We start from the raw sequence: 18,503 nt of genomic DNA on the forward strand, positions 1-18,503 counted from the left end.
ACAGTGACTAAAAGATAAGTAGCTTTGAAGGATAAAAAACAAAAATGGAGAACAGCCAGGAAATGGGGGATGAATTGTGTGTGGGATTTGGAAAGAGATTCTTTGAGGAAAGCACTCAAATTTGAGCAGAGCTTAGAGTAAGAGTAGGAGTTAGTTAGCCAAATGAACAGGGAAGGGAAAGGGCATCCCATGCAGAAGAAACGTGTGTGTGAGGTCCTGAATATACGGGAAGGGAGCTCAATGAGCTTGGGAGACAGTTGCTCGGGATGAGGTAAGAGGGGGGGCAGGGGCCACGTATGCCAGGGCCTTGGAGGCTGTGGGGAGAAGTTGGGGAATTATTAGAAGCACAGCAAAATTCCATAAAAGGGTTTTAAATAGGGTTACATATGTCGCAGATTGGTTTGTTAATCCCTCTAGTGGCTACTTGACAAATAATTTGGATGAGGGCCAGTCAGCACTCTACCACATTCTAGAGCAGTGCATCCCTTGGGGATTTTCTGAAAATCCAGAGTCTTACTCCGCAGATCTAGAGTAGGGTCCAAGAACCTGCATTTCTAATAAGCAACAGTGATGCGAACGGCTGCTGTTCTGTACAACACATTTTGCATAGTAATGTGCTGATGGCAGCAACAGAGAAAGTTCTCCCTGAAGCCATCACTTTCCTATCAAGATGAAAGAAGCCATTAAAAACAAATGCTTATTTATTCTTGAGAGAGAGAGAGCAAGAGAGTGAGTATGAGCAGGGGAGGGGCAGAGAGAAAGAGTGGGACACAGAATGTGAAGCAGACTCCAGGCTCCAAGCTGTCCAGGCTCCAGAGCCCGATGCAGGGCTTGAACCCACGAGCCGTGAGATCATGACCTGAGCCGAAGTCAGACGCTTAACCCACTGAGCCACCCAGGTGCCCCCAAACAGCCATTTTTTAAAGCATATCTTTCCAGTCAACTCCCTGAGTGAGTTGATCCTCTCCATGTTTACGTGTTTTTTAATTTTTAAACTTTTTAATTTTTCAACTTTTATTTTAGACGGTGCGAGCAGGGAAGAGGGGCAGAGGGAAAGAGGGAGAATCTTTACATCATATCTAAGAAGGAAGAAAGACAGATTTCCTCTCTTCTAGGCAATCTTTTTTTCTTTTTTGCTGAGATGGCAAAGAATGCAGTGATTTGTCTGGTTTTGTTCTCATTTCACTAAAATTTTAGAATTAAAACATGGCACTTATTTCATCCCCCCTTTTTGATATAAAATATTCGCTTACTCAATTCCCTGCCCACATGGGGATTGTGGCTTAGGTATTCTTAACAACTGAATTCACTCTCCATAGCTGGATAGGTGTGGTGAGGGTATAAATTAATATCCCATTTATGAAACCGATTGCTTATTGTGAGAAAGTAATTGTGTGTCCTCAAAACACAGGACTTTAGTAACATTATTAGGTGTATATTACACAAATGTGAACCGTTTGAGAAGTGCCATTTAAAACAAATGTTGTCGGGGCGCCTGGGTGGCTCAGTCGGTCGAGCGGCTGACTTCGGCTCAGGTCATGATCTCGCGGTCCGTGAGTTCGAGCCTCGCATCGGGCTCTGTGCTGACAGCTTGGAGCCCAGAGCCTGTTTCAGATTCTGTGTCTCCCTCTCTCTGACCCACCCCCGTTCATGCTCTGTCTCTCTCTGTCTCAAAAAGAAATAAACATTAAAAAAAAATTTAAAAAAAAACCAAAACAAATGTTGTCTTGGGGCCCCTGGGTGGCTCAGTCAGTTGAGTATCTGAGGCTTGATTTCGCCTCAGGTTCTGATCCCAGGGTCCTGAAATGGAGGAGCCCAACTCCAACTGGGCATGGAGCCTGCTTGAGAGTCTCTCTCTCTCTCTCTCTCTCTCTCTCTCTCTCTCTCTCTCTCCCCCTGTCTCTCCCTCACTCCCTCTGCTCCTCCCCTGCTCACTCTCTCTCAAAAAAAAAAAAAAAAAGAAAAAAAAAAAGAAGAAAAAGAAGAAGTCCTATCTTTGTTTAAAATATGTTTTGGGGCGCCTGGGTGGCGCAGTCGGTTAAGCGTCCGACTTCAGCCAGGTCACGATCTCGCGGTCCGTGAGTTCGAGCCCCGCGTCAGGCTCTGGGCTGATGGCTCGGAGCCTGGAGCCTGTTTCCGATTCTGTGTCTCCCTCTCTCTCTGCCCCTCCCCCATTCATGCTCTGTCTCTCTCTGTCCCAAAAATAAATTAAAAAAAAAACAAAAAACAAAAAAAAAAAAAACAAAAATAAAATATGTTTTGGGGGCACCTGGGTGGCTCAGTCGGTTGAGCATCCGACTTCAGCTCAGGTCATGTTCTCACGGTTTGTGAGTTTGAGCCCCGTGTCGGGATTCTGTGCTGACAGCTCAGAGCCTGGAGCCTGCTTCAGATTCTGTGTCTCCCTTTCTCTCTCTGCCCCTCCCCCACTGTGCTCTGTCTCCTTCTCTCAAAAATAAACATTAAAAAATATGTTTTAATCATTAAATGTGTCACCATATTAATAAGTAGCAGTGTATGCAGTGGCTAGGCCCATCAATGTGAGGATAAAATGAAAAATACATCCATGTTTACATAGCATTTATAGCACCACCATTGTTACGGGAACTCTATTATAATTATTTGCTGTTTTCATTACTTTAACAGTTTGAGTCTATGGTTATAATGAAGAAGATATATCTAAATTTTACCTTAAAATATTTATTATAAGTAAAAATCTGCACTACAGGAAAACATTTATTATAGTTTAAAAATATTATTTTAATGATTGTTATTTAATGCTTAATTTGGCTACGTAACAGTGGTTTTTTTTTTCCGAATCAGTCCAAATTAGTTGTAAACACTGATCTACTCACTAACACAGAAAATAGAAACTTCTCTGCAATAGTTATTCAAATACTTTGATAATAAATGCATCTCACATTTCTTCTCTATGTGATTTTGCTTCTCATTATGGAATCCGAGAGATCGTAAGGAAAATCATTGGCGCATGTGTGTTAACCTTAGTTAATCAGAGTACAGTCATATTTTTAAAGTGCGGTAAGGGAGACTGAGAAGTACCCCACCCCTCAATGTGTCCCTGTTTGAAAGAGATTGCATTTTCCATTGCTGTCAAAAATTCCACCAATGACAGATCATTTAATTTTCCTTTTTTTTTTTAATTAATGTTAATTTACTTTTAAGAGAGAGACAGAGTGTGAGTGGTGGACGGGCAGAGAGAGAGAGACAGACACACACAGAATTCAAAGCAGGTTCCAGGCTCTGAGCTGTCAGCACAGAGTCTGACATGGGGCTCGAACTCACAGACCGTGAGAACATGACCTGAGCTGAAGTCGGATGCTCAACCAACTAAGCTGTCAGCACAGAGCCAGACACGGGACCCGAACTCATGAGCTGTGAGATCCTGACCTGAGCTGAAGTTAGATGCTTAACCAACTGAACCACCAAGGCACCCCAATTTACCCCCCCCTTTTTAAAGTTGAAGCATAGTTGACATACAATGTTATAGTAGTTGCAGGTGACAACCTAGCGAATTGACAATTGTATATTTCATGCACTGTTTACCACAGTGAGTGTAGCTAACATCTGTCACCATACAATGTTACTACGATATCACTGACTGTTCCTCCTATGCTATACTTTTTCATCCCTGTGAGTTACTTATTTTGTAACTGGAGGTTTGTACTTCTTCATCCCCTTCACCTATTTTGCCCACCCCGCCCTCCTCCTTTTGGTAACCAACAGTGTGTCCTCCATATTTATGAGTTTGTTTCTGTTATTTGGCTTTTTGTTGTTGTTTTTTCTTCTTTTGCTAAATTTTTCTTTTAATGCCTAAAGAGGATTAATCAAACCGCAGGGAAGAAGGGGTCAGGGGAGGATTTGGTAATGAGCAAGAAAGGCAAGGCAGGCCAGGGCTCCTTGGTGAGGCCATCTGGGCTGATGGAGAGCGGCATAAGGCTAAAGAATGCACGGTGCTGGGAAGGGAGTGTGAGGCCAGCACATCAGAAAACAGAGGAAGAGGGTTAAGTGGTGTCAAAAATTAGCTTTTCTTAGCATCCAGTTTTGCCTCAGACAAGCTCTGTTCTTTTGTAGTCTTCATTCATTTTCAGGTATACTGGTCCTTCTCTCTTCGGCAGGGAGGAGCATGGCCCACAGGGCCATGAGTTGAAGACAGACACTCTGCATGGAGGCTTGCCGGGAGCACACCCACAGATTCCCAAGGGTGGGGTACTAGGTTGGGAGGTAATGCTGACAGGTGTGAAGGCCCATCAACAGTGTGCCCGAGGATGCAGAGCACTGGGGTGCATAGGGAATCTGCTTGGCTTGAGAAAAGAGGTAGACAGATCACGTAAATCAAAATACGGAGGATGGTGGTAAAAGCCAAGCTTACCATTGCTGGAGAAGGTATTTACAAACAAAGCTGAAAAAATATCCTGAAGCGATGGAATGTAACTGGAAGTATTGGTATGAACCAATATTAAAATATATCTGTATTTATATATTGTTAAAATATATAAATATGGATAAAATATATCTGTATTTATATCTATATCTGTATCTATATAGAGATATAGGGATGCAGAATTAGAGATACCTGTATGTACGTGTGCGTATGTATGTATGTGTGTGCATGCATGCATATGTGTACTTCCTGGCTGTGTCCACTGAACAAGCCTAGACATGCTGACACTCTCATAGCAATGATCACAATAAGCATATAGTACTTGGTTTCCAAATACAAATCCTACACTGAGCCAAGAATCTTTGGAGGAATCGTTGATACCCAGGCTAGGGCAAATTCTCTTGGAATGTCTTGTGTCAGAAAATGAGAAAATGCTTAACAAATGATAGGAACATGCCACAATGCCACTTTGGGTACACTCACTGGCCAAATTGAGGTTAGTTGGAGCTACAAAATAGGTAATAATAGTGATGGAATATAACCCATTGAATAAAAATTAGAATTTGTGAGTCTATACCGATATTGACTGGCTGAATGAGTCAGTAAGTACTTGGGAAAAGTTAAAGATCTTCCATACAGTAGAATGCTAATAATAAATGTAAGAAAAAATAATGGAATCCAAAGACATCACGGGCCCACTATCACTGTGGCAATTGATTCAGGTGGGCGTCGTCGATGGAGGTTGAGCTGATGGGTGGTGGTTCGATGGGGAGCGGGATATTGCCAGAATCCTTGACTATCTCCCCATAACTGGAATATATCAGTTACAAAAAGAGGAGGAGGAAGGGGAATATATAGAGAAACCTGGTTGAATGAACATCACCAGGTGTTAAAGGTTAACCTCCTGACTGGTAAGCTGTATCACCATCGTGGGGTCCTGATGTGAAGCATGGAAAAAATGCACGACTTCTGTGGTTTTCCTGCCAAGTAAACATGTCCTGAGTCTAGTAATGAGGAAACCTTAGGTGGACCCAGATTCAGGGCCATCCGACAATATTTAAGAGCTATATCCTTTAGAACTCTGAGGCTCGAAAAGAACACAGAAGATGGAGGAGATTTTCTAGTTAGGAGAAAACTGAAGAGGCATGACAGCTAAATGCAATGTGTGTTCTTGAATGGAAATCTGAACCTGAAAGAAAATAGAGATTTCACTGGAATCATTGGTAAAATTTGAATGACATCTAAGGATTGGAAGGTGATGTCATATCACTGATGATGTCCTAACTTGGAGGGTTATATTATGAGGGTAATGAGACATCAGGACTATAACTTGCTCAAATGGTCAACAAATAATGCTAGTAACAATATATACACACACACACATATGTTATGTCTGAGGACAAGTAAAGTTAATAGCTGGGGAAGTCTTCATATAATCTATTTCAAATATGGCGGTGTTGACTAAGATCTATAGGTACAATTGTGACTTGAAATCTAACTCAGGATCAATATTCATTACCACATTTCAGCACAGTGTGTTTTTTTTGCTAGCGTTTGCACTGTTCTCTGGAATGCCTTTCCTCATTTCTGACTTGGCTTTTAAATTGGACCTGAAGTCTTTTTGACAATGTGACTATATTTCTCAGACTTGTGATACATCAACCTCTGGCCTTTCCCAGCCACACAGTCAGGCCAGAGCATGTGAAGTTATTTCAGTGGGCTTATAGCAGTGTATTGCTGATCACTGCTGGTAATTGCTGCACTACAGCCTTAGAAAACTCACTGGAGGCAAAAGAATGTGGGAGCTGGAAGAGACCTTGCAGGATGATGCAATCCAGCATCATCATTTATATTCATATTTATAGGGGCACCTGGGTGACTCAGTCGGTTGAGTGTCCGACTTAGGCTCAGGTCATGATCTCGTGATCGTGGGTTCGAGCCCTGCGTGGGGCTCTGTGCTGACAGCTCAGAGCTGTGGCCTTCTTTGAATTGCATCTCCCTCTCTCCCTGCCCCTCCCCTGCTCATGCTCTGCCTCTCTCTGTCTTTCAAAAAATAAAATAAAACATTAAAAAACTATATTCATATTCATATTGGTTATAGAGCCGAGCAAACTGGACCCCAGAGATCTCATGTAATTATCCTCATATCACCTGTGTAATTGATGACAGAATCATTAGGAATGCCCTGGTCTATGACTCGTAGTCCGGTGCTCCTCAACAGCTGCTATGTAGGAATGCAGCATTCAGTTCACAGCCTCAGAAGTGTAGCCATCTATGTGACTTGAAAGCCAGCACATGGTGGTGCACGTTTGTACTCACTTGGATGAACCAATCTATCAGGCCTGTGAGAGTTTTGAGATGAAGGACCTGGACATTGGGTGTTCTGTGTGTTTATGCCACCACCCCTGCTTCTTTGTTGCTCCTCTGATGCTCTGGGTAAACTCCAGCCTAAGGGCCAGTCTTAGTCAGTGTAAGATGCTGTAACAAGGTGCCATGGCCTGAGTGGCTTAAACACAGACATCTGTTTTCAGAGTTCTGCGGGCAGAAACTCCGGGATCACGGTGCCAGCATGGCTGAGCTCTGATAAGAGCTCTCGTCCTGGCTTGTAGACGACTACCTTCTTCTTGTGTCCTCACATGGTAGAGACAGAGAGAAAGAGCTCTGCTCTCCTCCTCCTCCTCCTCCTCCTCTTCCTTCTTCTTCTTCCTTATTTCTTTATTTATTTGTTTTAATTTTTTAATTTTTTTAATAGGAAAATCTTTTTTTTTACTATTTTTAATTTTATTTATTTTTGAGAGAGAGAGAGAGAGAGAGACAAAGCATGAGTAGGGGAGGGGCAGAGAGAGAGAGAGAGGGAGACACAGAATCTGAAGCAGGCTCTAGGCTCTGAGCTGTCAGCACAGAGCCCCACGTGGGGCTCAAACTCACAAACTGTGAGATCATGACCTGAGCTGAGATCTAGAGTCTGACGCTTAACCAACTGAGCCACCCAGGCGTCCCTCTTCATCTTCTTATAAGGACACTAATTTCATCATGGAAGCTCTTCTCTCATGACCTCCTCTAAAAGCCCCACCTTCAAATGCCATCACATTGCGAGTTAGGACTTCAACATATGGATTTGGAGGGGACACAGCATTCAGTCCATAGCAAGGCCTTTGCTCTTGCCATTCCCTCTATCTGGTACACTCCTCCCCAGAGAACTTCCTGCTGACTTCCTCCTCCTTTTAGCCATATCGCACCCTCTTGGTATGACGTACACTGACCATCATATTTAATTCTATAAATTGCAGCATTCACTTCTTTTTTTTTTTTAATTTCTTTTAACGTTTATTTATTTTTGAGACAGAGAGAGACAGAGCATGAACGGGGGAGGGGCAGAGAGAGAGGGAGACACAGAATCCGAAACAGGCTCCGGGCTCTGAGCTGTCAGCAGAGGGCCCGACGCGGGGCTTGAACTCACGGACCGCGAGATCATGACCTGAGCCGAAGTCGGACGCTTAACCGACTGAGCCACCCAGGCGCCCCTGCAGCATTCACTTCTGTATCATCCCTGATTCTCTTACTTGTTCTACTTTTTCTTTTTTGCATCAGCTTAAAGTTTATCTATTATTTTTTTTATTTATTGTATGTTTCCCTAATCATAATATAGGATCCAGAAAAACAAGGATCTTTGTTTTATTGACTGAGGTATCCCAAGCCCACAGATCAATGTCTTGTACATAATTTGTGCACAATAAACATTTATTGAGAGAACCCTTTGGAATTGTTCCACCTATCCAATCACTGGAAAAGGAAATAGAATTGCCCTGATAGGTATAGACATGTGGTTCTCAAAGTGTGGTTCCCACGCCAGCAGCTTTACCATTATCTGAGAATGGGTTAGAAATGCACACTCTTGGGCCCCCCCCCCCCCGACCAAGAACTACTGGATCAGAACTTTTGGGTGTGAGGCTCAACAATTTGTATTTTAACAAGGTGTTCATGTTGACTCTGATGCAGGCTCAAGTCTGAAATCCACTGCTTTCCAAAACCACTGACCCTTATCAGCAATCTGAACAAAATCAGTGGCAGGTGGGTAGGTAACAACAACATGTACCATTAAATTTTATTTTTATTTTGAGAGAGAGAGAGAATGCAAGCAAGGGGCGGGGGGGCAGAAAAAGGGAGACAGAATCCTAAGCAGGCTCCGAGCTGTCAGCACAGAGCCTGATACAGGGTTCTAACTCACAAATAGTGAGATCATGAGCCGAAATCAAGAGTTGGACATTCAACTGACTAATCCACACAGGTGCCCATCCATGTTTTTAAATTTGTAACTAACAAGTATGTTCTTGAGAAATCAGAGAGTCAACCTCTATGAAACACAAGCAGATTATAAGGAGCATCTTCAGGGCTATGACTGTGGGGAGGAACGTTCCCTAGCTTGGCTTCTGTCATTCCTGTTGAGGCTACAGGGGGGAAGCTGGTGCTAAAATTGGCCCATTTTTCTCTCTCCTCCTTCCCCAGCTTGTCCTGCACTATGGTATCCCTGACCTCTGTGCCTATCTCACTGTGGCCCTGAATCAGCCACTTCATATGTCTGTGCCCGCTTTCTCATTTGTGAAATGAAAGGGTTGGCTTAGATGATCTTCCAAGTTTCTCTGCATTACTTATAAATTGTACCTTTCTGTTCCTTGGGGGCAATCTGGAGGGGGCTGCATAAAACATACCCCTACTTTTTTAAAGTTTATTTATTTATTTTTGAGACAGACACAGCGTGATGGGGGAGGGCAAAGAGAGAAAGAGAGAGAGAATTCCCAAGCAGCCTCCGCCCTGTCAGCATGGAGCCCTATGTGGGGCTTAAACTCACGAAATCATGAGATCATGAGCCGAGCTGAAATCAAGAGTCAGATGCTTAACCAATTGAGCCATCCCAGGCACCCCAATACACCCCTATTTTAAGTCGACTCCAGATTTAATCAGAGACGTGAGGACACAACCAGGCTCTCTTTTGGAATCAAGATATGTTATTATTAATTTGTTTAAACATTGTTTTACTAATACAACAACTATTTCTTGAGATCCCACCATGTCAGTCATTTTGCCATTTGAAGTCACTAAAACTGAAAGAAATGTTCTTTCATTTCATCCTTTTCAGTGTGTCAGAAAATGAATACATGTTCATTTAGCTGTATTAAAGATGTGCAGCCAAGTGAAATGCCTAGTTCATTTTATGTGAGATCAAACTATATCAATTCATTGTGGTAACATGCATGATAAGAAGAAATCTGAATGCCTATACAGAATATCTTGATGAATCAGATACTGTGCCATAATCGCCTAAAGATTACAAGGGTTCTTGCAGGCAAATGACTCCAAACCATTGCCAGGATATGTATTGGCATAGCCAGAGGATTGCTTCAAGGGGCAGGGATTGGAGAAGCATAGGCTACCAAAGACAAATGGTTAAAAATACAACTCTCCATTCCCTTAGTTCAGGATTCCCATTCCTCTGTGGAAGTTTCCCCTGTGATTCTGACTCTGGTTTACACCAGGCTGGGCTGGTGAGTGGCTGTGGGGAGTAGGGTCACCAGGCTGGCATTTCTCAGATGACTGGACTTGGATAACTGCCTGGGAACATAAAGCTGTCTTTACCTCTTCCCATTAAGTTCTACTGTCTGATCCCATGTGGAAGGCTTTCATTACTCTATTTCTTTTGACGATTCTATGTAATCTGAATGGACTCTGGAGTGAATTGCACCAGGATCTAGACGTATTTTGTAGTGAAGTATCCTGTGTCAGTTCTCCGTGACAGAAAGAAGTGTGTTCTGGTAAAATTTTGACATGTACATACCTACACATATGCGCACATGCATACACACACCCCTGGCGGGGAGCCTTCCTCACAAATGCGCATGCACTTGTAGGTCCTTATTGATCATGTGCACAACATTTATTCAGTACTCCATCAGTAACGGGCAAGGGACTGATGGCGTCACCAAGGGACAGAAAGTAAGTTGATATCACTTAATAATTCCTTCCAAAGAATCAGGCCACCGTAACCATGAAGCAGTTTATTAACACAGCAAATTTGAGAATACATTTTAAATTCCAATTGTAATGATATTTTGTCTAGAGGACATTGATTTTGTTTCACCATGCTGCTTCTGTAAATGGAAGGGAAACAAAATTATGACTCAAATTACTAACATAATGAAAAATCATTTCATTCCTTCTTCTTATTTGGACTGACACCTGGGGAAGAGCTCTGCAGAGGGAGGAGGGCAAATCCTCATTAACCATCTGTTAAGTGCTTGAGATTATAAAGTCACCGGGGGTAATATTTAATATTACTTACCATGCAGAACCTGCTTTAGTCAAGATAAATAACGGAGTTTTAAACAGGGAGAAGAGCTGTTTTATTGAAAGGGCTTTTGAAAAGGTTATAGTTACAGGTAGTTCAGAAATGTTGACAAGTAAGGTTGGCACAGCTGAACATTTGAGACCTGTCAGAGCTAACAGATTCAGAGCATGACACATCGGATTGAAGGGAGCTGAAATGTATTCAGTGGATGAGCTTTTTTCTCCAGATCGGTTGGCTGGGCTTTGCACAGGGTGAAAATAAGTATTCTGTGTGCTGCCTGTCACAGTCTGATGCCCTCATATTGGATGTGATCTGGGTTTTACATTTCAAACTTTCCCACCGACTCCTTTTGTTTTCTATCGTGAGCGTGCTGGGTTAGAGGTATAAGACCTTAGAGTTCCAACCCGGGTTTCTAAGTCCAAATTCGCCCCTCCAGGGAAGATCTTTTGGATTTATCAATCAGAATTCTGGCAGGAGGCCCAGGACCCATCAGATCAGATTCTGAAGACAGTGTAATGAAGGGATGATTTACAAGGGTAAATGTGTTCAGGGTTTAGGAAGTCGATAGGGGATGCTGAGGCATCCGGGGACTAGTAACTGTGGCAACTGGGAGCCCATTTCCATTTGTAGACCCTTGGGAGGTAAAAGCTGGAACCACAGAGAAGTGGCTGTCCTAGAAAGTCCTTTAGTCCCACAGATGCAGCCTCCTCTGGAACCAGAGGAGAGAAGAGAGCTGGGGAAGCAATACCCAGAATTCTGTCTGCTACCACCACAGAGGCTCCTTCTGGTGCATCCCATTGACAGAACTTAACAGAAAGTAAGAAGGCAAGGTAGCCAGGAGGATGACATCATAGAGGGGTCCCCAAGAACACAGCGCAGAGAATGCAAAAGGGTGAGGTGGAAAATGAGGCTAACAAGTGTGGTGGATAAGGCTGGATAGAAGAGAGAGTGTCATGAATAATCCAGCCCCCTTTTGGACATTGTTCTGAAGAGATAAGCTTACCTGGTCAGGACACAATGCAAGTGAACTGAGACTCTTCTCTTTGGCTTTACATGAAGGTATTATTTTCATTCTGAAGTTTATAAAGTCAACAGAAGGGTCAGTTGAGAGGAACTAGACCCACATGGTTGAAGGAACTACACAAACAAGTTATAGCAGTTTTTCTGCCTTTCCATCTACCTATTCCCTTTCAGTCACAAACAAACAAAAAAGTTTAATTTAGGAAGTTGGGGAGAGTATCCAGACATTGTGGGACACAGAAGTGCTTTTAAAGAAATTCTGTTGTTGGCAGGAGTAGGGAAATGTGGACTTGACTGTGCATGGAAACCCAGGGCTCATCCTTAGTGATTCAAGTTCCAGGCTGATGGCAGAATAACTTAGATTCTTCCAGATGGTGGACCTAACGTTGCCTGAACAGCCTCCTGTCCTCATCAGGATTGGCTTAGCACCAGGGCAAGATTATGGGTGGAGACCAAAGTCTCTAGTTACCGTAGCTAAAAGTGGTGGAGACATGGCACCATCAACAGTCTTTCAAGATGCTTGAGGAGATACAGCAGTTCTTTTTATGCAACCTAAGTGCTGTCTGCTGGCTTTACAATAAATGAGTCCTTGTGACGTTCTCAATTCAAAACATTCAAATTTCTTAAACATACTGAGTAAAATTTCTTCTTCTGACCTCTATAGATAAAATAAAAAATCATTTTGTCAGTACATGTCAATCACAGCAGCATATAACTGACCTAGACATTACATTTCTAGTATTTTAACAATTTACTTCTGAAGGGTCAAGACACCATTGTTTTAATTTTTAAGTTGTACTCTATATTAGAATATTTTTAAGTCAGAAGGTGCACATTAAAAAAAAACCCTCCACGATACCATCATTTAATTAAAACATTCTGGCTCCTTATTTAACAAATATGACAAATGTAACAAAAATTAATTCTGCCAACAATGAGACAGTGCTGAATGGGAGTTCTGTCTTCCTGTGCTCTAAATTAGATCTGACTTAAAAAAGTAACTCATTTTGTAAAGAAAGGGAGGTAATTGACCTAACTGAAAAGAAATTTACAGGATATTTAACACTGTACATTACTTAGTTTGTTGAAATTAGTTAACAGATATATTATAAAAGTTAAATGAAATTTTATGGCTTTCAATAACATCTTTTTTCCAAGATACACATCCAATAGTCAGATTGTTTTGTCAACATTTGTTTAGAATCACTACATTTATTTATGTTATTTTATCTATCATTCCTATGTTATATAGTTTACAAAACTTATATTTTATCTAGTTACTTTAGGGTCCCTATAGACACCTCCATATTATTGCCAGTATTCATGAACTGTAAAAATTTTAAAAATTTAAGAGATGTATTTGCTACCTATCCTCTTTGAGAATAGGAGGTTAAAATAAATGATATATTTTACTGCTTCTTAGAATGTTGTAGATTGCACAACAAAGCAAATGCTTTGGCTGTAGAATGAATGTTCCAATTAGAAAAATTATTTTGTTTTCATTTGTAAAATAGTGCACCCACTGTGGAAAATAGTTTGACAATTTCTCAAAAAGTTAAACGTAGCACTACCATATTGACCCAGCAAGAACCTCTGAGTTACATATCAAAAAAAAAAAAAAAAAAAAAAAAAAATTGAAAGTAGGGACTTGAATACATAGCTGAACAGCCATGTCCATTTGTAGCAATATTCACAATAGCCAAAAGGTGAAAGCAACCTCTAATGTCCATCAACAAATGAATAAACAAAATGCAGTATACACACAATATATAATAGCATTCAGTCATGAAAAAGAATGAAATTTTGATGTATGCTGCAACATGGTTGAACCTTCAAAACATTGGGGTAAGTAAAATAAGGCAGACACAGAAAGAAAAATACTATATGATTTCACTTACTGGAGGTATATAAAATAGGAAAATTCATAGAGACAGAAAGCAGAATAAGGTTACCAGATGCTGGGAGGAGGAGAAAAAGAGGAGTAATCGTTTAATGAGTACAGAGTTAATGTACGTTGGGGATGATGAAGTCTTGGATAGAGATAGCAGTGATGGGAGCACAGCACTGAGAATGTAATTAATGCCACTGAATTGCACACTTTTAAATGGTTACAATGATAAATACTACATATATATATATATATATATATATATATATATATATATTCACAAAAATAAATTTTAAAGATTTCAGCTTACTCTAACAGATATTTGTTAATGAAAACTATGCATGGCACTGTCATTCTCTTTTCCTTCTACACATTTACAATCTCATGTGACAGATGATGAAGAATCACAAGAAATTTAAGAAGGATTGGTATTGGCTTGCGGGGAACTGGGTAATGGCGAAAGGACCTGGTGGATGATTAGATGAGGTTTGAAGGATACCTTAAATGCTAATGACAGTTGTGACTAGGCAAACAGAAGGAACATCGTGAGAAGGAACACTGAGGCAAGAAATAGTTCATTATTAAAGAAGCGTGGGGTGCTTGGAAAGAAGTAAGAAAGAAGGCTATAAGCAGAGAGGCATTTTGAGAAATGAGATTATGGAGCTCTACTGCTGATAGTCTAGAGCTTTTTGACCTAGGACCAATTTCAGTTGCTATCTTCCACTCAGTTCTGTGGGAGATCGGGCATGGTATTGGTAGTATTAAGAACCACAGTGAAATATACATTTCCTAGCTTAGTTCCATGACTACCCAGATGCATCTATAATATTCTGTAATTTACTCCTCTTGAGCTAAGTTATCACCGTCTCAGGTTTATTACACATCAGTAACTGGTGAGCAGCATCAGAGTCCCCCTCTACCAAAGATGTCCATTCCATAATCTGGAAGAACATAAATATGGATATGAATATGTTACTAGATGCCAGTAGTTTCCCTCCCCAAATTGTGACAACCAAACATGTCCCCAAATATTGCCAGAGGTTCCCTGATGGAGCAAATTAGTGCCCAGTTGAGAACTAGACCCTTCCTTAGGGATGTGAAGTTATCACTAGCATCCTTGATTTTTTTTTAAGTAAGATTTCATTTTTCAGAGGAGTTTTGGGTTCACAGTGAAATTAAGGGAAAGCTACAGAGACTTTCTACACATCCCCTGCCCCACACATGCATAGCCTCCCCTATTATCAACACCTCCCACCAAAGTGGTACATTTGTATAAGTGATTCTTAATATTTTTAGTTTCAACTCAAGATGTTGCCTGAAATCTTTAGACTGTAGAAAGATTAAAACTATAGAGATTTCCCCCAAAAGGAAATATCTTCAATGTAATCCTCACACCAATTAGGCAGGCTTTGCTAAGAAAAGAGGATGGGGGTAGAACTCTGAGCTCTGTGTGTAAATCAAATCCCTCCCCATCTTCATGTGCTACAAAGTCCTGAAGAGGCAGAACAAAGATGGATTTCCACGACAAAAGAGGAGATTCTCTTCAGTCATGACAGGATTTAAGAATTAAGGATGTGAATTCAAGGAATGGATTTTGTGCAAGGATGTGGCATGAAATATACCAGAGAAGACTGTTTCAGGGGACATAAGATTTACTTTCAGGGGAATGATGTCATCAAGATGGTGCCATAGGTATTCCCAATTTCAGCCTTCTTCTAGAAGACCAACTAGCAACTATCCTTAGATGAGACACCACTGTGAAAATCCCAGAACCAGGTGTGCACAACTCTTCTCCCAGGCCAGCATAGTGCAATATTGAGAGCCCGCCCGCCACCCTCCCAACTCCGCCCCAAGCCTATAGTTTTTCCAAAGAGGAAAAAGAAAACCCACAGTGAATATAGAGCTTCCCCAGAATTATAGGTTGCTTCCCGGAAGGTACACTCAGGTCTCACCTCATGGGGACCACTGGGGGACCCAATGGAGCTGGCCACTGGGTATCTGGTAACAATGCAGAATACATCATTGGGAAAATGCAATATCTTCAATAAATGGTGCATAGAAAACTGGATAGCCACATGCAAAAGAAAGAAACTGAACCCCTATATTATAGCAGTTACAAAAATTAACTTAAATAGGATTAAAGGTTTAAATATGAAACCTGAAACCATAAAACTCCTAGGAGAAAACAAGGGGGAAAAAAGTTCCTTGACATGTCTTGGCAATGATTTTCTGAATATGACACTAAAAGCATAACCAACAAAAGCACTGGGACTGCATCAAGTACATCTTCTGCACAGCAAAAGAAATGATCAGCAAAATGAAAAGACAACCTACAGGATAAGAAAATATATTCATAAATCATTATCTGATAGGAAGTCAATATCCAAAATATAAGCAACTGATTTCAGTCATATGTAGAATTTAAGAAACAAATGAACAAAGGAGAAAAGGAAAGAGAGAGAGAGAGAGAGAGAGAGAGAGAGAGAAACCAAGAAACAGACTCTTAACTACAGAGAACAAACTGATGGTCACCAGAAGGGAGTGGGCTGTGGGGGGGGATGGGTGAAGTACGGGATGGGTACTAAAGAGGGCACTTGTCGTGATGAGCACTGGGTGTTGTATTCAAGTGTGGAATCAATAAATTATATACCTGAAACTAATTATTACACTGTATGGTAACTAACCAGAATTTAAATTTAAAAACTTGAAAAAAAACCCCACAAAATGTAAACAACACATACAACTTGGCAGCTAAAAACATACATCACTAATCATCAGGGAAATTCAAGTCAAAACCATAATGAGATACCACCACGCACCTCTTAGGACAGCTATTGCCAAAAAGACAAGAGATAACAAATGATGGTGAGGTTGTGGAGAAAAGGGAACATTTATGTATCATTGGTGGGAATGTGAGTTGATACAACCACTCCGGAAAACAGTGTGGAGGTTCCTCAAAAATTTTAAAGCAGAGCTATGATAAAATCCAGCAATCCCACTTCTGGGTACATATTTGAAGGAACTGAAATCACTATCTTAAAGAGATATCCACACTCCCATTTTTGTTACAACATTATTTACAATAACCAAGATATGGCAATGACCCAAGTTTCTGTCAACGATGAATGGATTATATGTATATGTATATGTATATGTATATGTATATGTATATGTATATGTATATGTATATGTATATGTATACATATACGTATACGTGTATGCATATGTATACACACAATGTAATATTGTTTAGCCCTACAAAAAGGAAATCCTGCCATTTATGACAACACAGATAGACTAGGGCATTATGCTAAGTGAAACAAGTCAGAAAACAACAAGTATTTAGGCTTTTCTATGGTTTATGTTGTTCCTTCCACAAGTGTAGAGAATAGAGAACCCATGGTTAAGGGCTGATTCAGGTGTGTGTGTGTGTGTGTGTGTGTGTGTGTGTGTGTGTGTGTGTATTGTAGATGCAGTGAGGAGAGGATACAACATCTTTTATCAACTGAATGGTTGGACCCATATGTGCTAAGAAATTCCTCTCCCGCAGACCCAGCCTCAGAATGACATAATTTTGATGTTTGGATACCAAGATTCTGATGGGCAAAGAGTGGTGACAGGCTTATTACTGTATGTGATCTGCCTCCACATGTGTTCCCTGTACCCCGGTCATGTGCAAGTGACAAGTCTGTGGAAACGCACCTGAGTCAGTTCCCTTTTGCCTTTTGGGGTTCCTGTGTCTTGTTCCCTAAAGTGAACTCCAATACACGAGGTGCCCTGCTTTCTAACACCAAGATGTAACCTAGAAACCTCTGAACTTGGGAAATAGAATCCACAATGGTCTTTGTGACTATTTAATGCTTTTTATTGTCTAAAGCAGTTTGTTAAAGCTGCTAAATTCAGAGATTGTCAACTATGGTGAAGTGGGGAAAGTGTGGGAGGTGGATGTTGCCAGGCTAAGTGCCCTGCTCATATTATAAGCTTGGGCACAGGGCTCCAGTCTTGAAACACTGCATGGAACGATTCAGGCTGCAAGAGGAATGTCAAGGGTACAAAAAATGGCCAAAATGAGTAAGAGTTTCTACTTTCAGATTTCTAGTAAGGTCTATAGCAAGGGCTTTCCCTCTCCTTAACATAAGACTCACAGAGGTGCCTGGGTGGTTCAGTCAGTTAAGTATCTGACTCTTGATTTTGGCTCAGGTCATGATATCACGGTTCATGAGTTCAAGTCCTACATCAGGATCTGTGCTGACAGTGTGGAGTCGGCTTAGGATTTTCTCTCTCCCTCCCTGCCCCTCCTCTGCGCTCTCTCTCTGTCTCTGTCTCTGTCTCTCTCTCTCTCTTTCTCTCTCAAAAAATAAATAAACTAACAAAACAAGTGGCTCACAGAACCTGTAGGATTTTTTATTTTTATTTTTTTTTTATTTTTATTTTTTATTTTTTATTTTTTTATTTAAAAAAAAATTTTTTTTAACGTTTATTTATTTTTGAGACAGAGAGAGACAGCATGAACAGGGGAGGGTCAGAGAGAGAGAGAGGGAGACACAGAATCCGAAACAGGCTCCAGGCTCTGAGCTGTCAGCACAGAGCCCGACGCAGGGCTTGAACTCACAGACCGTGAGATCATGACCTGAGCCGAAGTCAGACGCTTAACCGACTGAGCCACCCAGGCGCCCCAGGATTTTTTTTTTTTTTTTAAATCAAATTCAGACTGTATGAGACTGGCCAGCCTCTCACATACTCAGTCACTGAACTTTGTACTTCCATTTTCCCTTAAGTAATTTAATCCTTTTGGGGATGAAACTGTTGAGTGAAGCCCATTTGCCTTTCCCCAAATTCAACATATTAACTCT

At 41.1% G+C, this 18,503-nt stretch overlaps 1 long non-coding RNA gene across 1 annotated transcript in view; it reads left to right on the forward strand.

The window, feature by feature from the left end:
- The first annotated feature begins 11,646 nt into the window (after positions 1–11,646).
- Positions 11,647–18,503, forward strand: part of LOC132685512 (uncharacterized) — a 188,269-nt gene continuing 181,412 nt past the window's right edge. The window contains exon 1 of the long non-coding RNA XR_009613150.2: positions 11,647–11,801. This is a non-coding gene — a long non-coding RNA (uncharacterized LOC132685512). The remainder of the gene's footprint in view (positions 11,802–18,503) is intronic.

This window comes from Panthera onca, chromosome D2, assembly GCF_046562875.1.
Source record: "Panthera onca isolate mPanOnc1 chromosome D2, mPanOnc1 haplotype 2, whole genome shotgun sequence".
NCBI classification, from domain to species: domain Eukaryota; kingdom Metazoa; phylum Chordata; class Mammalia; order Carnivora; family Felidae; genus Panthera; species Panthera onca.